The sequence below is a fragment of the Zalophus californianus genome, chromosome 14 (assembly GCF_009762305.2).
Source record: "Zalophus californianus isolate mZalCal1 chromosome 14, mZalCal1.pri.v2, whole genome shotgun sequence".
Classification (NCBI taxonomy): domain Eukaryota; kingdom Metazoa; phylum Chordata; class Mammalia; order Carnivora; family Otariidae; genus Zalophus; species Zalophus californianus.
The window spans coordinates 65,605,992-65,633,807 of record NC_045608.1 but is presented as its reverse complement, the minus strand read 5'-3'; the positions used below and the strand labels follow the sequence as shown (position 1 = coordinate 65,633,807).

The 27,816-nt window shown below is 37.5% G+C and overlaps 1 protein-coding gene across 10 annotated transcripts in view; it reads right to left on the bottom strand.

The window, feature by feature from the left end:
* Positions 1-27,816, bottom strand: part of SLC14A2 (solute carrier family 14 member 2) — a 497,483-nt gene that overhangs the window by 441,444 nt on the left and 28,223 nt on the right. For 6 of the 10 annotated variants that reach the window (XM_027577555.2, XM_035724077.1, XM_027577556.2 and 3 more), the window contains one exon: positions 18,024-18,171. The exons of the other annotated variants lie outside the window; for them this stretch is intronic. The gene's annotated coding sequence lies outside the window, so the exon portion shown is untranslated. The remainder of the gene's footprint in view (positions 1-18,023; positions 18,172-27,816) is intronic. 10 annotated transcript variants of the gene reach the window in all.

Below are 27,816 nucleotides of genomic sequence, written 5' to 3'. Positions count from 1 at the left end.
TAAACAAGAAAGGCCTATATAGATAATAGAATTTTTAAGCTGGAATGAAATGTAATAAAGTTGTTTACAACTTATTGCACATTAAGGCTAGCCTTGGAGTGAAGACCCCTTTTCAAATTAAGTGTGTGTGTATGTGTGTGTATGTGTGTGTGTGTGTGTGTGTGTTTTCCCAAATGCCCTCATGTCATACAGCCTCTCAGGAAAGCGTGTTCTCCAGTGCCTAACATGAACTATGCAAGAGCTACATGGAATATTTGGGAGGTAAGGTCAAAACTTGATTGCATTCCCATCTGGTCTTTTAGAAAAATTACCTTCTAAATTTCAATATAAAGATCAATTCTGGGAGTGCCTGGGTGGCTCAGACAGTTAAGTGTCTGCCTTCTGCTTAGGTCATGATTCCAGGGTCCTGGGACCGAGCCCTGCATCAGGCTCCCTCCTCAGTGGGGAGTCTGCTTCTCCCTCTCCCTCTGCCCTTCCTCCCTGCTGGTGCTCTCACTTGTTCTTTCTCAAATAAACAAAATCTTAAAAAAAAAAGGTCAATTCTGTTCTGAATGACCACTATCTCATATATGCAGATGAAACAATACCCTTTACTCCTCTATTTCCATGCCCTTTCTGTCCCCATCAGCCTCTCCAAGTATCTTTCCACCTCATGCTCTAATGGAGATCCTTCTGCTTAGAGCAGAACTCCAAATCAGAACATGTGATCTGAACTACTGCTCTTCCTTCTTCCCCTTTACTCCCTTTGGAAGCCCCCTCTCTTTCCATGCTCTTGTCTTTTTGCACTGGATTGGAAGGGCTCTGCAACAGATTCCTTTGTTGAGCTCCCAGGGATTCACATATGTCAAGTGTTCACTTTACATCCATGAAATAAAAGAATGAATGGATTCCAGAAGGGGTCCAGCCAGGAATCCACTCTATAAGGCCTTGCTCTCTGACATGTTCCATGTTCCACAGGATCTTCATGTTTTTAATATGTGAAAGACTGAAAAGATCTCTAAACTCACCACATCAGTTTTCTAGTGATTGGATTTTAGTTTCAGGGCACGCAGTGAAGTCTCAAGTCTTAATGTCTTTGAATTGCATCTACTCAATCTCTTTTTCTATCATGGGCTCATAAGCACCACAAAGGCAATAACCCTTTTCTTACTTCTGTGTTTAACCCCCAGTGGTCCTCACTATATAGTTCTGTCCAATATCTGCTGATGTCCAGCTCTTTCTGCCCCTTCCATCCCAGATAATTTAGAGTTGACTATAATAAAATGATTTGGAACTTACTGCATGAAGTCATTAAAGATCCTTTGTCACATAATTGATAAAATTACATTCCAGCTTGTCCTTCACATTCACAGGCTCAAAGTTCATGCAATGTGTACACATGATACGTAAATCACCTTTAGCCAGCTAGTTTGAGGATATCATCCATCAGCAGCTGAATGGTAAGGCTCATCACTGGCTATCTATGCTGCTTGATGACTGGTGTTGCTGGGGGAAGCTCCAGGGCCTCACTGCTGCTGGGACACTGGGATGCTGGGGCGTTGGGATGCTGGGATGCTGGAGGAAAGGATCTTGGGACAGTGGTTCCCATGCCCAGTACCAAGTGGTGAACCCCAGTTCTCAACTAGTTCCATATCATGGTCAAAGCTACAATTGACATCTCCTGTCTAGGTATTCTGAGCAAAGCTGAGAGAGCTGCTACCAAAGACAGTATCTCCTCTTAACAAACTACCCCCTACTTCCCATTTCTCCTCACCTCATGGTATTCTCTCTTCATGCAACATTTATATAATGGAATGTAAGGCAGGGGGTTATTTTTGGCAATCAATTGGGTAGTAGGACCTTACCTGGAAAGGGTTTTTTTTTTTTTTAAACCTCAAAAAGAGGTTTAAAAATTGAAAGTTTTTTTTTTTGTTTTTTGAAGATTTTATTTATTTATTTGACAGAGAGAGACACAGCGAGAGAAGGAACACAAGCAGGGAGAGTGAGAAAGGGAGAAGGTGGCTTCCTGCTGAGCCGGGAGCCCGACGTGGGGCTCAATCCCAGGACCCTGGGATCACGACCTGAGCCGAAGGCAGATGCTTCACCGACTTAGCCACCCAGGTGCCCCTGAAGTTGTTTTTAATTAATAAAAATTCATTGATTGAATATGGCTAGCTGATATAAAAGCATGGCTTACACATCCAGTAAAATTTCCCTTGACATTAGACAGTTAACCTGAATATAAGGCAATGATTTGTTAACTATATTTCTTTTATTGCTAAGGCCAATTAGCATGGAGTTTTTAGCCATAATAAATCTACAATATCCACTTTATTCTCAGGAGTGTTATTGATAAAACAAAAATAAGAACACCTGCTTATCATCATTGCCTTTAAACCCACTATTACACAGAATCTATATACCCCCCATACAATGTTCTTGAGCTCATCAAACCCCAAGTCTCCATTAGACCAGTCAGAAGGCTTCACAGTCAACAGGGAGCCACACACTTCAGCTCTGTAACCACACCATGGTGAGGGTGGACTAGAAGCTTTCCGTGAGCCTGAATAGTGGAAACAGATATTGGAACTTTCCTCCCCTGTGCACAGATAGATCTGTACATGTGTCCTCTTGTTCTACTAAAAGGAGCCTCAAGAGGCTGATATTCACCCATCTCAAATAAACTTGTTTGAACTCTTGGGGGATTCCCTTTAGCTTTTCATTACCACTATGGAATAATATACACATAATTAGGTGACAGCATGCCCTTTATTTGAACATTATTAAATATACAAGAATTATCACATATAGTATATTCTATGTGCATACAAGTCCCTTCAGGGTAATGCATATTCTCAACCCTAATCCTCCAAAAATATGAATTATTAACATTCACTCTTCAAGCTCTGTAAAAGCAACTTTCAGATCGTGGCACTAAACGCTCATTGTTCTGGCATCTACACAGGCTGGCTGGAGAATTCATGTGCTATAGTGTTTGACACACTCATTCTCTCAGGTGAAATACTGCAGGCAAAACTGCATAATTTATTAGGCTGGTACAGCAAGGCTGAATAATTAGATCATCTCCTTGTACAAGGCTACATTTTATGATGATCTTTTTAACACTGTAATCTAAATTGGGGTTGGAGTTGGAGGCATGGAGGGGGGTTGAAAGTAAACTAATTGGGAGATGCTCTATGAGAAATAACAGCTATCTCATTCCAAGCCATTGAAAGTAGGATCCCATCCTCGAAAGGCTTTCAAATCATCTATATTATTGGCTAACAAGCACCTCAAATCTTTTAATAATAGGAAAATGATTTTATGTGCATACACACACATAATGTTGTATTTTTTGGTGGATGGAAAGGAAAAGCAAAAGAAGCTTAGAAGCCAATAATTTCTTCCATGAACAGGTAGAAATGAATTTCCAAAAGTTAGCAAGAGGGCACAAAGTTAGAGAAAGAGTGATACCTTACCCTGCAGTTCCTCCTGAGCCTTGAAATTATGGTTTTGAAAAGAGTAGCCACTGTCACCAAAGAGACAACTCTGAATAAGAATTTGGGATCCTTCTCAGGTGGTCAAGGTAAAGAAGGCAGCTGACGTGGAGGATACATGTGGGTCCAGGTATTTGCTAGTCTCGTTCACTAGGTCCTTCCTTATTCTTTATCAGCAACTGAGCACTAAAGTGGGTTCAGTCAGCAAATAAAGGAGATTCGGTTTTGAAGTGCCTCCCTTGGATTGCTTTCATTAGCAACCCGTTCTCCTTCAATGGTCAAATGTTACGTGAGGATTGGGTTGTTTTCCCATTGGCAAATTTGCGACTCATGAAGACAACCCATCTCAGGGGCCCCAGAAAGAACCACTGGAAGATCATGTTTCCTGTGGCCACTCTGGTTCTGCTTGACCTCCCCTCTGCCACATTGTTTCCTCCTTTTTTTTTTCTTTACACATTACTGAGAGGTTAAATTTTTACAAATCTTATATTCATAAGACATTTTTGTCTTTGAGCTGATGGAAGATAAGGAGGGCTCGTACACCTGGCCTTCCTAGGATGGAAAACTCCATTTGAGAAACTAATTGGCTGTCTTGAAGGTTGGCACATGAGCAAACTTTACTATGAAATTCAGACAGGAGAGGCAGATTCAGAGAAAAGGTCACGAGAAACCCTTCACATAGGATCTGGTCCCTTTCTCTCTGAAAGAGTACCAGACCAAAGTCAAATTCCATCCTTGTGGTTATTTCTGAACTGAAATTATAGGCACCCTGGGTTCTAGGCACCCAAACTCAGGTGCCTAGAACCCCAGGTTTCATCCTCATTTCATTCTCCTCTTTCATTATCATTATCACAAGAAGAAACAAAAACAGTCTGTTATTCCCTAACATTAAGCAGCATGATTTGCACATATTTGCCTTAAGCATAGGGTAAAAACTAAGGCTCACTCATATTCATGGTTTCCTTTGAACATCACATAATTGGTCCCTAGATTTCCCTGAAATCTTAGATTTTATTCTGAAACCCTTACATTAGCTATGACTTTATCCTAAGGATCAACTCCCTTTAAGCCTTAATATCTATCCCTTGCTTTTGGAAATGGAACTGTTTTTTCAAAGGCTCAGCATGCTGCCCTTTGGGCTTTTGCTATATCTATAGCAACCACTCTGTTGGGGAACCTTACAAATAAAACTAGGCTTTGGAGTTTGGCATACATAAAAAGACACACTGCAATAATAAACATTTTAGGTTCTTTGTTTAAAGCAGCAACAATAGCTTATTAATAACTGCTGAAGTATTGCCCTTGGTTCTGAGTAAAGAAAAGGGATTCTACTCCTTGAAATTTAGTGTATTTCCAAGTTAATTTGCTCTTGCATTTAAGACATTTCCTTTTGATAAATCAGTATGAGACCCACGTTTAGAAGATATGTATGGTCTCAACTGGCAATTAAGAGTAAAGTTCTCTGTTATTTTTGAAGGAGTTTCCTAATTTTCTCCAAGAGTTGTACATCCCTATTTTGAAAGTCTTCCCTTTCAAAGAAATCTAATGGTTTTATGAGGCCATTCACTCTGCTCTCAGCATTCCCATGAGGCTTACAGGAGAACAAGTACCAAATATTTTATAAGTGGGGATAAATAAAGAAAACAATGTCTAGTCATGTTGGATTCAGTGCAACATTTCCTTTTATTCAATAATCTCCTTACTAAAAGGAACCAAGGCTCCTTAGAGAAACGGCTCATTCGAAGACTGGGACAGGAAATATATAAGATAAGCTTAGAAAATCCTGCAGCCCCAAAAAGTAAGAAAGAGTTTAAATACACATAGACACATACACACACACACACACACACACACACACACACGGTGAGAATATCAAAGGAACACAAGGAGGCAAAAGCATCCAATGGCCAAAGCTGGAATGATTTGAACAACAAAATAAATAAACTAGTAAAATAAATATTCATGAATCTGTAGGGGAGCAAAAACTTCCTTCTACTCTCTTAGGTTCTGCAACTGGGTCTAAGAATTAAACTGACATAACACATTAACAGGAAGAGGGATACAAATTTTATGTAATATTTCTACATGTATACAGGAATCCTCAGAAGGAAAATAAAGACCCGAAGAAACTGTTAGGCACAAAAGCTTATATAGTTTTTTGAACAAGCAATAAATTGTGAGGATATGACAAGACACAGACATTTAGAATAGGGGCAGTAAATTTTTGGACAGTGACTAGGAAATACATGGGAAAAATTAATGGAAGATAAGGATTATTTTAGATTTGTTTGTATATTTTGGAAATGATTCCCATATCTGGTGAAAAGAATATTCCTTTTGATCTGATACCAAGAGGGCATATTTTCATGAGAAATTTTATGACCTGGTTTTAGGTAGAAAGGGGAAAGTCAGGGAATCCTTCTGTATCTGTTTCTCAATGCTTTCAGCTCAAAAAAAAAACCAATATGCTAAAGTGATATATTTTGAAGAGACATGTCCTGAACTCCTTCAAGTACACACTGACATAAGTAAATGATTAAATAAATAAATGGGGGGAGAACAGACAAATATCCCATGCAGAACAGTTCCAAATAACTTAAGTGGGTAACCAGTTCTCAAGATTGAACATAACTCCCTACTCTCTTCAGTGCAGGCTGCTTATGGTGACTTCCTTCCAAAGAGATTACATACAATATGGACAGGGGAAAAAGAGTTAACTTTCCAGTTGATAAACCTACAAACATGACCTCAAACACAGAAATGATGTCATCTTGATAGCATGTACCCTTGATATGAAGTGATAAGAATGGCATGTTAGCTCTGTGGTCTTCCCCCCAGAAAGCCATAACCTCACTTTAGTCATGAGAAAAACACTGGACAAATCCCAAGTGAGGGACTTTCTACAAAATACTTGACCATTAGTCCTCAAAACTGTCAAGGTCATTCAAAAATGGAAGTCTGACTTTCTGTCACAGGGAAGAGGAGGCTAAGGAGACATGATAACTAAATGTAATGTGGTATTCTGTATGGGATCCTAGAAGAAATAAAGATTAAAACCAAGGAAATCTGAATTAATAGTATAATAATGTAACAATACTGGTTCACTAATTATGATAAATGCACCATACTGATATGTTAATATAGGGAAAAAAGGATGTAGGGTATACAGGAATTCTAACTTTGCAATTTTATTTATAAATCTAAAACTATTCTAGGTGCGCCTGGGTGGCTCAGTTGTTAAGCGTCTGCCTTCGGCTCGGATCATGATCCCAGGGTCCTGGGATGGAGCCCCACATCAGTCTCCCTGCTCAGCGGGAAGCCTGCTTCTCCCTCTCCCTCTCCCCCTGCTTGTGTTCCCTCTCTCACTGTCTCTCTCTCTATCAAATAAATAAATAAAATCTTTAAAAAAATCAAAAAAACCTAAAACTATTCTAAAATAAAAAGGTTGTTTCCTTAAAAAAATAATGTATTTACTATATTAGACAAAACCTAAGTGTATGGATACACTGGCATTCAACAAATTGTTTGTTGAATGTATGAAAACAAAATTTATTCTTTTTTCTCCATGAGTTGACCCTAGTAAATCACTTTCCAAGAGGCCTTCTTTTATTTAATACCAAAATGACTTTGAGAGCAGAAGTGGTATATGAAAAAAGCAAGTTCTACAGTGGAAAAATCAGAAGTAATTTCTTAGCAATAAAAGTAAATATGGGATACCTGGGTGGCTCAGTCAGTTAAGTGTCTGCCTTCAGCTCAGGTAATGATCCCAGGGTCCTGGGATCAAGCTCTGAGTCTGGCTCCCTGCTCAGTGGGGAGTCTGCTTCTCCTTCTCCCTCTGCCCCTCCTCCCTACTTGTGTGCACACTCTCTCTCAAATAAATAAAAATGTTTAGAGGAATTCTTAATCTCAGGAAAGAAACTGAGTGTTACTGGAGTGGTTGGGGGGTGGGAGGGATGGGGTGGCTGGGTGATGGACATTGGGGAGGGTATGTGCTACGGTGAGCGCTGTGAATTGTGCAAGACTGTTGAATCACAGATCTGTACTTCTGAAACAAATAATGCAACATATTTTAAGAAAAAAGAAAAAGAAGAAGATAACAGGAGAGGAAGAAAAGGGGAGTATGTCAGAGGGGGAGACGAACCATGAGAGATGATGGACTCTGAAAAACAAACTGAGGGTTCTAGAGGGGAGGGGGGTAGGGGGATGGGTTAGCCTGGTGATGGGTATTGAGGAGGGCACGTTCTGCATGGAGCACTGGGTGTTATGAACAAACAATGAATCATGGAACACTGCACCAAAAACTAATGATGTAATATATGGTGATTAACATAACAATAAAAAATTAAAAAAAAAAAATAAAAAATAAAAATGTTTAAAAAAAAAGAAAGTAAATATGACATAACTTATAATCTCCATCACAATAAAACTTTAAAAATGATAACACCAATAAGATACTAAACTTTTTATATTCAAAATACTTTCACATTTATTTGCAATGTCAATTCCTACAATAATGAATTGAAAAAGGCAAGGTAGGCATTACTTTCTCCATCATAAACATCAAGAATCTCGAGGTAAAGGAAAATGTATAATGTGTTTAAGGTAGAGAAGTGCTTCCTGATCTACAGTTTGGCAATATTTAGGTTGTGGCTTGGGTAAGCTGTCTCACTTTTCTGGGGTTCAGTTTCCTGTCTGAAAAATGAAAGGTACTTTCATGATAGAGGAAAGTTCATGTATAATACAAACCCCCCTCTAATCCAAGCACATAGAATATAATAAATTTATCTTAAAATAAATATAGAAACGCACTAAATATTATGAAAAAACAACCAAGCACCAAAAAGGAATGGAAATTATAGGTACAGGCAGAGGCTAAAGGCCCATGGTCACCAAAGGGATGAGACTAGGTGTGTATGGATGGTCCAGGTGGGGCCCTCAAATGGGAACGTGCATACTCCAAACTGGGCTCAGACTATGTGTCATAGAGATTGGAACATCTTCTCTTGTCTGCCTAGGTGGCCTCTAGAAACATGGTCCTTTCCCAGAGCCTACTGCCAAAGTCAAGACTCTCACATGAGCCTGGTTTCCAGGCTATTGTAGGCAAAGGCACTAAGAGTATTGCTGAGCTGCTAAAATAAAGGTTTCTGTATCCAGACTGAAAAAGGCATGGGCTAAGGCAATCATAAAATGACTTTCCAGGGAAGAGGCATGGAAGGAATTCCCCAAGAGATGAGTGAAACCAAAGAAATGGGAGAATTCTCACTCAAGGAAGTAGAAACAATTGAAACATCTGAAAAGATGTTTAAAAATCACTATCTTTGAAATCCTCAAAGACATAAGGGAGGAGAGAATGGGAGACTCGACAGTGTGTTAAATATTAGGCTAACATAACCAAAGAAATTGCAAAGTGAAAGCTGGAATTGAGAAAATTTCCCAGGATGAAAACAGAAAGACAAAGTGGTAGAAAAAAAAATGAAAGAAATTGACATCAAGGCTGAGAACTACCAACATGTCTAGGTAAGAATTTTGGAAGAAAAAAAAAAAGAAAGAGAGAGAGTCAAAAAGGGTTGGGTAGTGGCTGAAATTTTCTAGAATTAGAAAGATAAGAGTCTTCAGATTAGGGAAACCCACTGTGTGCCCAGCAGGAGAAATAAAAATACATCCACACATAGACACTGCAATGGAGGGAAGACCATAAAACCCACCAGAGGAGACAAATTACCTAAAAAGAAGAGCAACCTGGTTGACAGCTCATTTTTTTGTTACTAATAAAGAATTTGTTCAAAGTGCTGTGGGAAAATAATTGTGAATGTAGAATATTGTGTCTTCATGAGTAAATGTAAAATGAAGGTATCTTCAGACTTTTAAGGACTAAGTTTATTGCTATCAGATTCTCACTGCAAGAACTATTAAAGGATATAATTCATCAAAAGAAAAATAAATTCAGAAGTGAGGAAGTAGGATTCTAGAAAGTTGGTGAGCAGAGAAATTGGATATAGTGATAAAATACATAAATACTTACTGTAAACAATAAAGAACATATGCTTCTTTTGTGTTTAAAACATGTTAGAATTAAAACTCTAAACAGCAATAGCATGAAAATTGGGAGTGAGGAGATCTAAGAAGTATGAGCTATACTAAGGTTCTTCCTTGTACACTTTAGTAAAAATTAGTAATGAAATATGTATACTGAAAATTTGAGGGTGGAGCGCCTGGGTGGCTCAGTTGGCTAAGCATCTGCCTTCAGCTCAAGTCATGATCTCAAGGTCGAGCCCCACATCAGGCTCCCTGCTCAGTGGAGAGCTTGCTTTTCCTTCTCTCTCTTGCCTTTCCCCCAACTTGTGTTCTCTCTCTCGCTCACTCTATCTCAAATAAATAAATAATATTTAAAAAAAAGAAAATTTGAGGGCAACCAATAAAGAAAAGAAATAATATGCATAACTTACAAACCAGTATGAGGGAGCAAAGAACAAAAGACAGAAAATTGTATCAACCCAAAAAAGACTGCTAATGGAGGGGGAAAAAGATGTAAAGAAAAAGTAACATGAAGAGAAAACACGAAATAAATCCAAATGTCTATAAGGAAGCAATTTGCAGAATACTTTATATATAACATTGATGTCTATTATGTAAAAATTTTAAATTCCTAAGAATTATAATGTACACACACATATATGTAATCAACTCTACAGAATGCTTTAAACAGACTGAGTCAAACTCACAATAGTGGTTGCATATTGGGTAAGGGGTCCAAGAAGTCTTTCTTCATCTGCACATATTAATTATTTGTATATTAAAAAAGAAAACAGAATATTCAGGCTTATTAATTGGAGGTGAGGGAAATCCATGTACTATTAGATTCTTCTTTGTATTCGTTTTGTTTTTCTATTTAAAAAAAAGATGTTTAGGTTAAGTTATTCCTTCTATGTCTAATAATACGTGTATTTCCGAATTACCCAAAAGCAGCCAGGTAGCTTCAGGAAGAATCAGAACTAGCACCAAGGTCTCCTAATTCCAAGGCCATGTTTTTTCCCTTGATACCCATATTCTAGGTGTTCTGGTTATAATCAATGCTAGCTGCTCCCTGGGGTCCTTAGAGATGACTTTTGAAAGTTCATACCAGCTCTGCGCTTTCATCACTTTTTCTTCTACTCTCAATGCCTAGATTGGCACCAAATTACCCTGGAGAGGTTCTTGTGAGCCTTAATTGAGGACCACAAAAGATAGCAAAATCTCTAAGTGAGTAGTCTGAATAATTTCCCCAAGCAGATCACTCTGTGGAATTTCATTTTCAACCTGAATGGTCACACTTCAGGCAATGAATGAGATACATTGTTCAGGGGGAAATGACGCACTCAATTCTGTAGTGCTGCTCAACGGTCCCAGTGCAACTTAGCAGTGTGTCAGCATTTTCATTATAAACCCATCAGTGGCATGTAAGTGCCCAGAGGCTACCTCTGAAATCAATGTGCTGAGTCAATGCTGAGAAGGGTTGGTCCAACAGGAGCCACAAGGCTGTCACAAACAAAGACATCAACCTCTTCTAGGATGCCTCTCCTGATTATATTGGTCCTCACCCTGACCTCTTTTAACCCTGAATTTTCCATCCTTCATGATTAGCCCAAGTCCACCTCAGAGAAAGCTTCCCCATTTGCTCATTCCCTTCTTGTTGCCTTTAACCTCCTTTTGTACTTAATGTTATGTGCAGCTTAAGCTCTTATTTACATGTTGTCTTGGCCAGAGTTATTCCAGGGATATTTCTTCTGTTTGCCAAGTAAATGGGAGAGCCCTCTGAAAGCAGTCCCTTGTTTCAGGGACTGAAACACAGTTTGAGAACAGTGTTGACAACTACAAGGCACTGGAGAATTAGCTAGGTGTTGCTTGATTGCTTCATGACAAGTCGTATGGCTCCAAGTCCTCCTCTGTGCAGAGAAGACACCAGTTCCACTCCTCTGAATCAGGCCTCCTTCAAAGTCATGGAGTTGGTGGAGTGAAATAGGGTACAGATCCCCCTCCAATCATCTATATTTGTGCTTCTCCATTAGTCTACAAAGGTAGCAGTCTGTCTAAGAAACATTGCTCAGTATTACCTTAAGGTTGGCAAACTCAAAGCAGATTTCAACTTAAAGGAAAGACCTAAAGGGTGATCAACAATAGCCTCATCTTACTACCACTTCAGAGAATCACAGCCTCACAGAGGGAAAGTTCCTTAGCTCAGGAACTTCAAAATTCTTCAGCTGCGATCTACAATGATCTACAATAAGAACTCCGTTTTACACTTCAGCAGAGTGTATACATGTAACTGTATGAGAGAGGAAGAGAATGAAAATTTAAAAAAAAAAGTTGCAGGAAATTCTAACTACTCTACGTGGTTCAGTTGCTATTATAGGTCTTGTCTTATCCTATTCTATGATATTCTATTCCATTTTAATTCATTTTTTAAAATGTTGCATATGACTGAGTATATTGAATTTATGACTCAAATACAGAAATTACTTTTCCTACATCCTAGATAAGAATTTCTCATTCTCTTATCAGTCAGTAACTGCTTCAATCATTTTAGTGACCTTCTGATCGGTAAGGAGCTCTTTGGAATATTTGATAAGATCTCTTTCTTGATAACTTCTATACCCAGATATGTTTTTGGAACTTTTCCTGCTGTCCTGAATTGTGTGTAAGACCAAAGTCCCTAGTCAATGTGAAATGTTGCAACTAGACATCTCGCTTCAGGGTTTTCTGAGAGGCCGCACGCAGATGGCTCCCCCCTCAATAAGCTACAATCTTTTCCTCTCATTCCCAGTCTCAATACAAGGAAGACTGAAATTACAAATTAAAGCTTAAAAAAAATTTAAAGTGCCATAAAAAACATGCAATATTGAGAGGAATATTTGACAAATTATGTGCAAAACCTACACGTTGAAAACTACAAATTACTGACAGAAATTAAAGAAGGCCTAAATAAATGTGGTCATGGGGTAGAAGATAATATTCCCAAGATGTCAATTTTCTCAAATTCATCTATAGAGCCAATGCAATTCCAATCAAAATCTGAGCAGGCATTTTTTGTAGAAACTGGCAAACTGACTTTAAAATTCATATGGAAATACAGAGAACCCAGAAGAACAAAAACAACTTTGAAAAAGAACAAAAGTGGATAACGAGCACTACCTGATTTCAAGACTTAACTATAAATCTACCGTAATGAAAACAATGTGGTACTGGCATAAAGATAGGACAAATATACCAATGAGTAGAACAGAGAGTTCAAAAGTAGATCACCACATACATGAACAATCTATTTTCTACAAAAGTGCAAAATTCAGTGCAGAAAGACAATCTTTCCTACAAAAGGTCCTGAACAACAGAATATGCACATGCCTAAAAGTGAACTTGGAATATGCAAATATTAATTCAAAATAGATCAGAGCTAAATGTAAATATTAAAAGAATAAAACTTCTAGAAGAAAACTGGAGAAAAATTTTACATGCCTGGGTTAAGCAATGATTTTTTAGATATGATACCAAAAGCATAATCTATAAAAAAGAAAGAAATTGATAAATTGGACTTCTCATATTAAAAATGCCACTCTTCAAAAGACAATTAGGAAGAAAATGAAAAGAAAAGTTGCAGACAGAGAAAATATTGATATTGAGATGTATACACACACACACACACACACACAGATATCTGATAAAGGACTTGTATCTAGAATACATAAAGAACTTTCAAAATGTAACAAGAAAATAATCAACCCAATAGAAATATGAACAAAAGATTTCAACAGACACCTAATCAAAGAAGATAAAAAAAAGTATTAAAATAAGCACATGAAGAGATACTGATTAGGGAAAGAAAGATAAAAAACACATTGAGATACCACACTATACACCTATAGAAAGGCTGACATTTAAAAGGCTGACTGTACCCAGTGTTGACAAAGATGTGGAGGAACTGGAAGTTGTGTACATTCCTATGGGGATGTAAAATGATACAAGCATTTTTGAAGAGTTTAGTGTTTTTCAGAAAGTTAAACAATACCTACTATATGAACCAACCATTCCAATCGTAAGTATTTTACCCGAGGGAAATAAAAACATATGTTTACACAAAGATTTGTACATGGATGCTCATAGCAGCTATATTTGTAACAGTCAAGAACTGGAAACAGCCCATATGTCTATCAACAGGAAAAAGATAAACAAATTGTGGTACAGTCATATCTTAGAGATATTGCAGGTTTGGTTCCAGACCACTGCAATAAAATGAATTACTGCAATAAAGTGAGTCAAATGAATTTTTTGGTTTCCCAATGCATATGAAAGTTATGTTTACACTATACTGTAGTCTATTACCTGTGCAATAGCATTATGTCTAAAAAATTGCATATTCCTTAATTTAAAAATACTTTATTATAGGGACGCCTGGGGGGAGCCTGCTTCTCCCTCTGCCTGCTGCTCCCCCTGCTTGTGCTCACTCTCTCTGACAAATAAACAAATAAAATCTTAAAAAAATAAAAATATTTTATTGTTAAAAATGCAAACCATCACCTGAGCTTTCAATAAATTCTCATCTTTTTGCTGGTATAGGGTCTTGCCTCCATGTTGATGGCTGACTACTGATCACAGTGGTGGTTGCTGAAGCCTGGGGAAGCCGTAGCAATTTCTTAAAATGAGGCAATGAAGTTTACCTCATCTACTGACTCTTTTTATCATGAACAATTTTTCTATAGCATGTGATGCTATTCGATAGCATTTTACTCATGGTAGATCTTCTTTCAAAATTGGAGTTAATCCTGATGGTGCTTTATCAACTAAGTTTATGTAATATTTTACACCTCTTGTTGTCATTTCAACAAAGAATCTTCACCAGGAATAGAAGACATCTACAGGAAACCACTTAGGTCATCCATAAGAAGTAAATCCACATCCATTAACTTTTCTTGAGATTGTAGCAATCCAGTCAGATCTTCAGGCTCCCCTTCCAATTCTAGTCCTTTTGCTGTTTCCACCACATTGGCAGTTACTTCCTCCACTCAAGTCTTGAACACTTCAAAGTCACTCATGAAGGCTGGAATCAGCTTCTTCCAAACTCCTATTAATGGCGATATTTTGACTTCCTGCCCATGAATCACAAATGGTCTCAACAGCATCTAGAATGATCGATCCTTTCCACAAGGTTTTCAGTTTACTTTGCCCAGATCCATCAGAGGAATCAGTGTTAATGGTAGCTATCGCCTAATTCATCTCTTAAATAAAACCTGAAAGTCAAAATTACTTCTTGATCCATTCAGAATGGATGTTGTTAGCAGGTATAAAAACCTTAATCTCACTGTACATCATCAGATCTCTTGGGTGGCCAGGTGCATTGCCAATGAGCAGTAATATTTTGAAAATAATACTTTTTTTTCTGAGCAGTAGGTCTCAACAGTGGGCTTAAAATATTCAGTAAACTATGTTGTAAACAGAGGTGCTGTCATCCAGGCTGTGTTCCATTTATAGAGCACAGGTGGAGTAAATTTAGCATAATGCTTTAAAGGCTCTGGGACTTTTGGAATGGAAAATGAGCATCAGCTTCAATTTAAACTCACCATTTAGCTATATTAGCTGGTCACAAGAGAGTCAGCCTGTCCTTTGAAGCGTTGAGACCAAACACTGACTTCTCTCTAGTTATGAAAGTCCTAGATGGCCTCTTCTTCCAATATAAGACTGTTTCATCATATTGAAAAATCTGTTGTTTAGTATAGGCACCTTCATTAATTACCTTCTGGATAACTTGCTGTACTACATCACCACTGGCTGCTCCCCCTTGCACTTTGATATTATGGAGATGGTTTCTTTCCTCAAACCTCAGGAACCAACCTCTGCTAGCTTCAAAGTTTTCTTCTGCAGCTTCTTCACCTCTCTCAGCCTTCACAGAACTGAAGAGAGTCAGGGCTCTGGATTAGACTTTGGCTTAAGGGAATGTTGTGGCTGCTGTGATTGTCTATCCAGACCACTAAACTTTCTCTACATCAGCAGTAACACTTTATCACTTTATCATCATTTATGTGTTCAATGGAGTAGCACTTCTAATTTCCTTCAAGAACTTGTCCTTTGCATTCACAACTTGGCTAACTGTGGAGCAAGAGACCTAAATTTCAGCCTATCTCGGCTTTTGACATGTCTTCTTCACTAAGCTTAATCACTTCTAGCTTTTGAGTTAAAGTGAGACAAGTGATTCTTCCTTTCACGTGAACATTTAGAAGGCACTGTAGGGTTATTAATTGGTATAATTTTAATGTTGTTGTGTCTCAGGGAATAGGGAGGCCCAAAGAGAGGGGGACAAACAGGGGAATGGCCAGTCAGTGAAACAGTCAGAACACACAGCTTTATCAATTAAGTTTGCCAACTTATATAGGCAGTTTGTGGCACCCCAAAATAATTATGATAATAAGATCAAAGATCACCGATCGTAGGTTATCATAACAAATATGATAATAACGAAAAAGTTTGAAGTATTGCGAGAATTATCAAAATGTGACACAGAGACATTAAGTGAGCAAATGCTGTTGGAAAATGACACTGATAGACTTGTTCAACGCAGGGTTGCCACAACCCTTTAATTTGTAAAAAACACTGTATCTATAAAGTGTAATAAACTGAAGCACAATTAACACAGGTATGCCTTATATACATACAATGGAACACTACACAGTCATAAAAAGGAATGAACTTCTGGTACACACTACAAAATGGGTGAATCTTAAATATGTTGAGAGAAGGGAGCTACACCAAAAACAACATATACTATATAATTCCACTTACAAAAAAATAACAGGAAATTAAAATTAATGTATAAAGACAGAAAGCAGATCACTGATTGCCTGAGGACAGGGTGAGAGAAGCGATCACTGGAGAGACAGATTGTAAGGAAGCACCAGAAAACTTTTGGGGGTGATGGATATGTTCACTATACTGACAGTGGTAATAGTTTAATTGATATATACATATGTCAAAATGTATTAAATATGTATTATTTCAATGTGGGCAGTTCAATAAAACTGAAAAAATATTTTAATTGTATGCCTGATGCCACATCTTCAAGTACACTAAAAAAGAGAAAGAGAGAGAAAAGAAAAAAAAGAAAAAAAAACTGTCATCGTGTAAATTTCACTAACTGAAAGTGAAAAAAAATTCTAGAATTAGGACAAGAAGTTCACTGCTACTCTGCAGGAAGAAGGGGTTCAATGCAGCACAGTTGAAAGCTGAGACTGAAAAAATACAAATCCATTTCATATGGAATCCCCAATGACTTGGGACTTCTCAATAAAGGCAAGTTTTATTTATACGCACAGATCATAATTCCTCCTTTGGGGTTATTCCTTCTTTGTGACAGTTCATCAAATGCACCAAGACAGCTGCCCTAACTCCTTTTCTTGTCCAGAATAAACATCCCCACTTTCCCCAGAGGCAAGATATGGTCTCCAGATCCATTCATGGGTTTTTCACCTTGTTTCTACCTGGTTTCTCTCATCCACTACCTAAATTACCCAGTGGGTGGGTAGATTCTATGTATATGTTTAAAGTTCCCCATGTCTCATGCCATGGATACGGACAAATTCCCAGTTTTGAGGTTGAGAAGGAAGGTCAGATATATTTGGACAAAGCTGTGGAGTTGCACCCTACAGGGCCTGGTTAATGGAAACAAAGGAGGGCCCTGACCAAGGTCCCTGAGAAATAGCCAGACCTGGGCATTAGGACCAAGATATGTCATTTAATTAAGTATTAAAATATATGCAATTTATTTTGGGATATGACTTAGAAATTGTCTCACTATCCATGGTATTCTAAAACGACTGTGTAAATGGATAATTTTGTAAACTGTATAATTTCCTCCTTAGGCATTCATTTTCTACTGGGGCCCCTGAAAAAGCTGACAAGTTAGGAAATACCTTATATCGTGTCATGTCTCTCTGGTTCAGATCTACCTGATTCCTTAACCTATATACTTCCATTTTATTCATCCTCTTACACAATACATCTTTACCTCATGCAAAGTATGAGTGAGACCATGGATCAGGGTTGAGGGGTGGGGTAATATAGGAGAACTGCGATGAACATGACTCCCAGTAGGACAGAGCCCATGCCTTCACAGAGCACAGTCTTCTGGAGGAGAGGACTGGAATCGGACAGGAATCTACCTTAGAATGCGCCTTGGAAAGAGAGAGAAGCCAAGGAAAGGGAGGCTCAGTGGAGATGGAGGTGGCTGTCAACTGGGAGAACGGAGGGTTGCCCTCTTGTCTCCCCACTGAACTGTAAGTCCCTCAGTGCAAGAACGGTTCTCTCTCTCTCTCTCTCAACCATATGAATGAAAGCCAAAATGCCCCACCTGGAAAAAAGGAAACATGATGCCTTTCCCTTCTCAAAAAGGTTACATGGAGTGCAGAGAATGTACCTGGTTCGTAATCCTGTCCCTGCAGTTTCCAGCCATGAGGCCCAGGACAGATTAGTTAATACTTCTTACTGTTTGTTTTTTCATCTATAAAACTCGAATAATAGTAATAATACCTTTGTTTCTAGTTGATGAATTAAGTGATATCCTGAGGTTTTTGTGAAAGTGCCTGACCCTGTGTAGATGCTTTATACAAGCCAGGCTGGTAGGGTGGACTTCCTTTGTGTCATGGAATTGGCAAGAAGACGTCTGGTTTTCACTGAGCTGGAGGCAAGCAGAAAGGGAGAGTTAGATTCTGATGAGTTTTATGACACTGCCACAGCCCGTCTTTATCTCCAATTAGCAGTTAGACCAGTTGACCTACTTGGTCATTGATTCAGCGGCAGAAATTCCAAAGGGAGTGACCTGAAGTGATGGCTTTCAAGCCCAACTGCTTGCACTAGTAATCTGGGACAGCTGTTAAAATGCACACTATTACACCCACCCAGAGGTTCTGTTTCATTCAGCCTAGGTAGGATAGGAGCAGGGAAACTATATTTTAAATACCTACTCAAGTAGTCTAAAACAACATTTGGAAACCTGAAGCACCTTCAGGTCTGTCAATTTCAACAACACTAAGTGTCAACATTCATTTATTTGTCCCTCCCCCCTAAAGAGATATGCAAACTTTTGTAGTTTGATTTCCTGCTTTCCCAAGCAAGATCTAAAGGAAGAGTTTACAGAGAAAATTACTGTATAAACAAGGAAAATGTTTAGCCTGCTGAAGATTAAAGGTCAACAAATGATTCCCAAGCAATTATAAAAGCCACTTTGTATGCAAATAATGCTGTTAAATGGGAAATCTGTTAATTACAAATTATTCTTATCTCACCTGCAAAGCTTTTCCTGATGTTCCAATTCATATTATGAACCTGTGCCCTGCTCAACATCCAGGCATCAGTTGTACCTTAGGGGAAACCTGAAACTGTCATCTCAGTCTCTGTACCTTTGGGGGTCTTCTGGGGCCAGAAGGTGACATTCCCCAGGGAACTACTGAGAGAGGGGGACTTATCTAAATGTGAACTAAGGTGAACTAAGGGATGACACTGCCTGCCTACTTTGACACACACCCTTGGCTCTCCCTGTGTTGTTGGATTTGTGATTTAGTTCTATGCTTACTTCCCTAAGCAAAAGTTCCTCAGCTTCTCACACCTAGATTAAGACATAAATTGGATCACGATGAGTGGCCAGGATGAATTAACAATAATCATCATTGAGCAGGTGCCCAGTGATTCTGTAAATTCTCACCTGTGGACATTGGCAGTAGGGAAATAGGGATCTGGTCAAGATAGAAGACTACTTCTGGTTGCCCACTGAGTTTCACCTCTCTCTTATACTTCCTTCAAACTATATTCTTGGTCTACCAACATTGACTCCCCATCTCCTACCATCTCCAACTCGACAGTCTATGTCTGGTTTACAAGGACTTCTAGATGGTAGCTACATCCCAATAGTTAATTTCTAATACCTTCTAAATTATACTCTCCAAACAGGGAAGATTGATCTTCCCAGAATATATATGCATCCTGTGAACTCTGGCCTAAGTCTCCTCTTGTTCATGGAGACTGCTCTTTAAGGTCACTTGGCATAAGCAGCGACTGCCTATGGCACAAACCTGTTTTTCGTGAGTTGGGGAATATCCTCTATTAGCACTGACCGGACACTTCCTACTGTAACACAGATGCCCTCCAGTCTCAATGTAATGTCAAAGAAATGGAACCTTTCTCTGTCTTGCAGACTTATTAAGAAATTTTACTGACTCTAAAATACCCACTGGCATAAGAGAATTCAAGTTTGACTCAAAAGGACACATTTTCACAAAGATAAACATTTTTCACAATATTCTCTAATGATAAAAACTTCCTATCACTAAAATAACAAATTATTTTATTTTATTTTTTACCAGGAGTAGAGAGTGGGGAAAGGGGGTAGTTGCCAGAAGACATGGAAAGAGTGATCTGGAAACCCTACATTTGTCCCAAGTCATAGATGTTTTTCTTTAGTGACATCAAGAGGTGACCTCATTTTCTTCTTTAGCAACCACCCGTTAATGCTAGAAAAGTCCTAGTTGTTGGTCTAGGGATCTTCCAACACCATAGTGCCAAGACTATCTTCTCCCCAGCTCTCAGTGAACAATATTGTTTTTCCCAAGGAGACTATCCTAGGGAATGTAAATCTCAGTTCACAATTTGAGATCCCCCAAACAAAAATCATTTTTTTTTAAAGATTTTATTTACTTATTTGAAAGAGAGAGAGAATGAGAGATAGAGAGCACAAGAGGGAAGAGGGTCAGAGGGAGAAGCAGACTCCCTGCCGAGCAGAGAGCCCGATGCGGGACTCGATCCCGGGACTCCAGGATCATGACCTGAGCCGAACGCAGTCGCTTAACCAACTGAGCCACCCAGGCGCCCCACAAAAATCATTATTGTTCCACAACTTAATTCCAACTGCAAGTCCATTCTTTTGGGGTTGGTGGCAGACATTTAATCTTATTCAGTTTGTCATTCCTTCCACATACATACTCCCAAGCACTGGGAAGGCCCCATTTAAACTCCAAGATTGTTTATCTAACCAGTCAACCATAGAACATTCCAAATCTCTGATTCTCCATTACTGGTCTATATAAGTCATGGCTTAGGCTTTTCTTGATTCTGCTACAGTTACCAAAGTAGACTAAAACAATTTAAGTTAAAAGAAAACACAGAATGCTCCTGGGTGGTGAGAACTTTAAGAGCAATCATGCCTTCAAAAGAAGGATTCTTCGGGACAGCAGCAGGGAGTGCTGTGGTAGGTGACAGTGATTTCTGAAAATGTGTATGGCATGAGGTAAGGATCCAACACTATCTCCGTTTCAAATAATTACTGTGTCAGCACAAGTCATTCCTTCATTTTTTAAGTTTATCTCTTGATTTGTGATGACATTTTTATAGAATCTCCTCACTTACGAACTTTCATAAATAAGAATCACACTATGTTCCAGAGTAAAATTATGTCAGCTATCTGCACCAAGAGGTGGCATTGGCGGTCATCTGTGGTCTAGTCTGTTTATTCACTTAATGCATTTGTATTTTTCATTGCTAATTTTGAGTTATTTTACTAATATCATTAACTCCATCATATTAGAGAAATGCAAGAGCAGTGTGAATATGGTAAGATGAGGAGAGAAACACAAGTAGAGATCATTTTTTAAAGCAGTTTTAAAAATAAAACGTTACAAACATTTGAAGTTTCTCAGAAAATGGCCAAAATTGCACCCATGAGTGCCATTGTTAGAAATGATTCTGATGGACAAAACAAATCATGCAACATAGGAAAATGCTGGGGTCCTCTGCAATATATAAATAATAACTCACACTAGCAAAGAAACGAGTGGGCAATATTTTAGGTGTGGGCTAAAGAAATATCAACATCAGAAGCCACTTGTTAAATGTTCTGAGAGGATAGGAATTTGAGAACATAAAATCTCTGTGGTAAGAGTAAGCTGTTGATCCGCTCTAGTTCATATCAGCACATGAAAATGAACAGCAAGGTAGCAAGTAAGGTTATTTTAACTGCGGAGGGTCTTCAGGGCTCATGCAGGGATATTCAAGGAGAGCTGCCTACCTTAGGAGTCTTTATCAGCTTCCACAAAACTGGCAGTTTCCAAAAGGATGAGCTAATACATGAGGATCAGCAAGAAGCTGAAGGATATCCCTGGATTTAAAGCACTGAAAGACCACCTCTCAATCTAATTTGATAGGAAAGTATTGAAGAAGCCATCTTAAACACCACCCTCATAATCACTGTAAGCTTATGAACACATGAACCTGCGAACTATATTTCTAAATCTAAGTGTTCATAATTCTAATCTATAGTAATCTCTCGTTTGGGCCATTTATACATTCTAGTCATCAGTCTGTCAAGTCACATACCAAGACCCTACTGTTATAATTAATTCCTCATAATTTTTATTTTCTAAAAAAAAAAAAATTGGCAATCTATATCCTTTATTCTTCCAGATAAATTCTAGAATCACTTCAGATTGAATTAACCTATGGATTACAATTGAGAAGAATTGTAATATTTATAATATTTAGTTTTCCTGTATACAAACATAGCATATTTCTCATGTATTAAGTCATGTTATGCCCTCAGTCTCTCTCTCTCTCTCTATATATATATTTTTTTTAACTTTCGTCATGTGACCACAGCACATTTTATATTTGGCTACATTAAACATTTTTGTTTTTTGTTGCTTTATATATTTTTGCATGTTTTGTATCCTTAAAGATATAATTTGCTTCTTTAAATAATATTTTCTATCAGCTTTTTGTTGGAATATAGGAATTTCCTGATTTCTATGTATCTTTTCTATATTATCAAATACTCTTGTTGGCTTTGGTAGTTTTTACATTAGTTTCTTCTGAAATACTATCCATCTTTTTCTATGCTTTGGTACAAGTGGATTACCTATCTTTCCAAAGTCTGAAATAACATATTTTTCAAATCAGCTGGAGTCTTTGAGGACATTTTTTTTCCCAATTACTTTTCTTCTCTTTAAATCAATATGGAAAAGTATATTTTTTCAAGAACACCCATTTTCTCTGAGAATTCCAAATTTACCTCCATAGGGTGTTATATAGCAGTATGTTGCTTTAAAAGTATTATACACCAACTTTTCTCTATTTTTTATTGTAGTAAAATAACATAACACAAAATCTACTACCTTAATCATTTTAGGTGTACAATTTAGTGCTATTAAATACCACATTCATAATGTTGTGTAACTATCACCACCATCCATCTCCACAATTCTTTTCATCTTGTAAAACTAAAACTTTATACCCATTAAACATTATCTCCTCATTTCTCCCTTCCCCACCCTCTGGAAACCACCATTCTACTTTCAGTTTCTGATTTTGACTACTCTAAGTACTCCTTATAGGTGGAATCAAACAGTATTTGTCTTCTTGTGACTGACTTAAATATTTCACTCAACAAAATGTCCTTAGGGTTCATCCATGTTCCCTCCTGTTTAAAGCTGAATAATTTTGCATTGCATGGATAGACTACATTTTACTTATCCATTTATCTGTCAATGGACACTGGGTTGCTTCCATGTTTTAGCTATTGTGAATAATGCTGCTATGAACATGGGTGTACAAATATCTCTTTTGAGACCCTGCTTTCAATTCTTTTGTGTATGTATCCAAAACTGGAATTGCTGAATCATATGGTAATTCTATTTTTAATTTTTTGAGGAACTGCCATAGTGTTTTCCACAGTGGCTGTACCATTTTGCATTCCTACCAACAGTGCACAAGAGTTCCAATTTCTCCACATCCTCACCAACACTTATTATTATTTGCTTTTGTTTTATGGTAGCCATATTAATGAGTGTGAGGTGGTATTTCATTGTAGTTTTGATTTGTAGTTCCCTAAAGATTAGGGATGTTGAGCATCTTCTCATGTGCTTAGTGGCCATTTGCAAATCTTCTTTGGAGAAATGCCTATTCAAGTTCTTTGCCTATTTTTGAATTGGGTTGTTTGGGGTTTTTTGTTGAGTGTTAGGAGCCTTCTACATATTCTGGATATTAATCCCTTATAAGATACATGATTTGTAAATATTTTCTCCCTTTCTATGGGTTGTCTTTTTACTCTGCTGATATTGACCTTTGATGTACAAAATTTTAAAATTTTCACAAAGTCCAATTTGTCTATTTTTTTCCTTAGGTATATCCATTTTCATATTACCCTTTTAATTTTTGTTATCTTTTTAAAATTATATTTTCAAGAGGTCATTTATTTTATTGATATTTTCCCCCTAATGTACCAGGTATTTTTAAAATCTTTTTTATCTAGTTTTCCTATTTCATAATGTACTGATTTCTTTATTTCATATCTATTTTCATACTTCCTTTATTTTTTAGATTAGTATAAGTTCCTTAAGCTGAATGCTTAATTCATTACTTTCATTCCTTATTGCTTAATTAAAAAAAAAAACCATAATGGTATGTTTGCCCGATAATTCTGTTTTGCCTACAAACCATACATTTTGATAAATACTGCTCTTGTTTTAGGTACTAACAAGTTTATAATTATAGTTTTCATTTCCTCTCAAATCCAAGAAATTTTTATGGAAATTGCCCGTGTTAAAAAATAAACTCTTGTTTAATACATATTTATGCCACCTCATTATTATACTTAAATCTCTTAATTAATCTACCTCATACATTAAATAAGTCATAGATGTATTAAAGTATCCTGTTTTTGTGCAAATTTATTTTTATTTCTTACAGGTTTTAAAATTATTTTGATACTATTGATTGGTATATAAATCTGTTTCAGATGACATCTTTTACCAATCAAAAATGACCCTTTGTCTTATTCGGTGTATTTTTTAAATTTTACTTTATCTGAAATTAACATCATTTATTCTTTTCTAATGTTTGAATTTGCTTGTTACAGGTTTTTGTTGTTGTTTTAGTTTTAACTTTTTTGTTTTGCTCGTCAAAGAGCATATACTTGGAATTTTACAAATGGAGAATCTTTTAAAAAGAAGAGTTAAGATAACTTACATTCACTTTATGTCTTGTTTGGCCCTCCTTCAGGATAATGAAAAGACCATGCAATAATCTTTTGAGTGATACTACCTCCCTCTGAGAAGCCACATTGCCTGCTCCACCCATACCTCCTTCCTGGGGCTTTGTACCTCTGCTCAGCAGAGGTACTAGGGCCAGGAAGACAACGAGATGTAGGACTAGAAGTAGGAATAAGTAAAAGGACTGATTTGGATCAGGCATCTGATCCAAAGAGATCCTATGAAATGGTCAGACTCAAGAGCTCAGTAGGGTACCCTATATAGTGATGACTGGGCAGCCCAAACACGTCTTCACCTTATAGGAGTTTGAAAGCAAGACAAAGAGAGTCAGCAGTCAAGAAAGAGGTACAAACCCCTGAAACACACGGAGCATATGGAGAAGTCCTGTGGAGGAGGAGAGGACAGAGAAGTCTGTCTGAGGAGGCTGAGAGTACAGCAGATGGGGAGGCTGAGAGTACAGCAGATGGGCTGCAGTGGGAAACTGGTGTGGGGAGCAAGCACAACCAGGCTGACAGCTGAATGGCATTCCAGGTCTCCATCATGTGTGCTGGGCTGGTGTCCTGGGCTCCCCCACTTTCCTGGGTCCCCTCTCACCTAGGGAAACCCAAAGTATCTGAATTTGTAATCAAAGGGCCCCAAATAACACATTGCCTCCCATTTTCTATTCATACACTTTTATGCTCTTTCCTCTATTTTCTATATTTTGCTATGTGGAATTTATGTTGTTTGATTTTATATGCTCCAGAAATTGAAAGGATTATATCCTGTTTTGAATTCTATTAGTGAATATCTTTCAGTTTTTCAAAAATATCATTTTACTAAGTTTTAGTTGATATTTCTGTAACTATTAAAATCAGGAATGGGATCTCTCAAGTCTTATCTATACAAGGGAAGGGATTTAGCATGGTTTTATTGCCCTGACTTGAGACTTCTTCCTTTAAAATAATAAACTAGGATTTTTATACAGCTTGTTAATAAATCACTATTCTTTTTATAATACACAGATCATCTTCCAAGTTCTTTGACATTTAAATTATTTTTAAGCAACTACATTTATGGGAATTATTTAGTTTTAATGTTTTATGTTTAAGTGAATAATTTCAATGCTTATTTCTCAATCTTTTATACCTCAGTGTCCACATTCCTTATTATAATTGACAAATGACTACATTGTGATTCTTAAGTACCAAGAATTGCAAGCACATAATAATGACTCATTTAATGCTCATAACAGCCCTATGAGGTGAGTGCTAATATTATCCCCATTTTATAGATGAACAAACAGTGGCACAGAGTTAATAACTTGCCCATGGTCACACTGCTAGTTGTCAACACAGCCAGGAGTTAAAACCCAGGCAGTGAGGTGCCAAGCCCATGTTTTCAGTCGATCTGCTTTGCTGCCTCTCTTTTGTAAGCTCTTAATTTTAATTAATCTTTCCATAGGTTCTCATATTTTTTTCAAAAACAGTAGTTGGATAGTATATTTTCTGAGTCCTTATATGCCTGAGAAATATTCTCTATTTCTTTCATTTATGAAATACAAATTCATTTGTTTAAATTAACATGGAGCATATTCTTTAAGACAAACTTTTTTTTTTATTAACAAGATAGAAAAAACATTCACAGAATAACTTTCAGGGGGAACCTTGTGTTGCTTTTGCTTTTTGCTTTTTTTTCATTTTCAAAAAAAGAACAACTGATAAACTGCTAGGGCCAGGAGGTGATACTCCAAAAGCATGTTTCTGTGGCAAGGGAAGCTGGCTAGAGTAGTGTGAACGCAGCAAGTGTGGAGAGAAAGGAGAAGACTGAGAGGACAGGGCTGGGAGAAAGGAAGTAAGAGAGAGCAAGATGGCCTTTGACCCTACATCACGCACTCCAAAGACTCCTTAGGACCTCTCCCAGCTGATATCTGCAGTAACCATCTATTTTATAAAGTTGTCTGGATATAAACTTATTGCAGCATTCTAATTATGAATTGTGCTGGGAAAGAGATTAGTCCCTTCTATTTGTGAGATCAGACATTTTCTACATCTCAAAATATGTATTTTCTAATTAATCACAGTAAGTAGAGTTACAGGTGCCAGACTCAAATAGCCAGCCTGTGCACCAGCTCTCTCATGTGTGAGTTGTGGAATCTTGTGCAAATTCCATCCTTCAGGGCTCAGGCTTCCTTACCTGTAGTACAGAGATAAATGCTGCACCCATCTGTACTGTTTTGTGCAGCAGATATGATGTGCTGTTGATATAAAGATGTTTTAACATATACCTGGCACAAAGCAAGGGGCTTGATAAAAGTTAGCTGTTACTGTGGTTACATATTTGACTATCAATTCTGTTCCAGTTATTCTTGCTCTTCTCAGGAATGTCTATAATTCTGTTGTTTGTTTATTCAGAGGCATTTAAACTTACCCTTTTTTTCATAATTTACTTTGCTTTTGCTTCATATTCTGGTAAAACATCTCAGGTTTGCCCTCTAAATCACTGACTTAATTTTCCATTATGCCTTCTTGGTTCTTTAATGCCAATAACGTATACTTTAATACTGCTACTGTGTTTTTGGTTTTCTTGTGATTGTTTTTTTATCTTACCCGTCTCTTTCATCTCATCCACCAATGTTTTCATCTCATTACTCTCCTTCCTAATATGACTTTCAATTACTTCTTTTATGGAGACTAGATCCTATTGCTGTCTACTAAGAATGCAAAACTGTTTTTCAAATTTTCTGCTTTTCACAGTAAATGATTTTTCATAGCAGTTCACTTTTATTATATTTTGATATGCAAGTTTGCTATTATTTTAAGTGTTTTGTCTTTTATGGATCTCAATAATAACTGAATTATTTCTTCTTCCGGAAAGAGAAGAAGAGGAGTTAGATCATATGTTGCCCACTGGCAGGCTGTGCTCTTTGCCTGGGGCTCCTTTCTCTGCCCTCTGAGTTGTGGGTCAAATCTCTGTCTTAATGTTTGCAGCTGAGCCCTCGGCTGCAACCCTCAGTGTCTTCATCCTCTTTAGCTTGAGCTTCGATAGTATGAACAGAGGAAATAAATGAAAAACCAGAGGGTATCTTGAGAGCAGAGCCCTCCTTCTACCTTTACCTCAATCCTTTACTTTGGGTATCCTCTTTCACTCACTCACTCATTCATTCATTCGTGTAGATGGGCATTTAGTAACTATGAATTATGTGTCTACTTTATACTGAGCACAGGAGATAAAACAAAACATACTTGAGATCATCTCTCAAGAAGCACACATACATAATATCCACAAAATATAATTGTGAACTTGTGAAT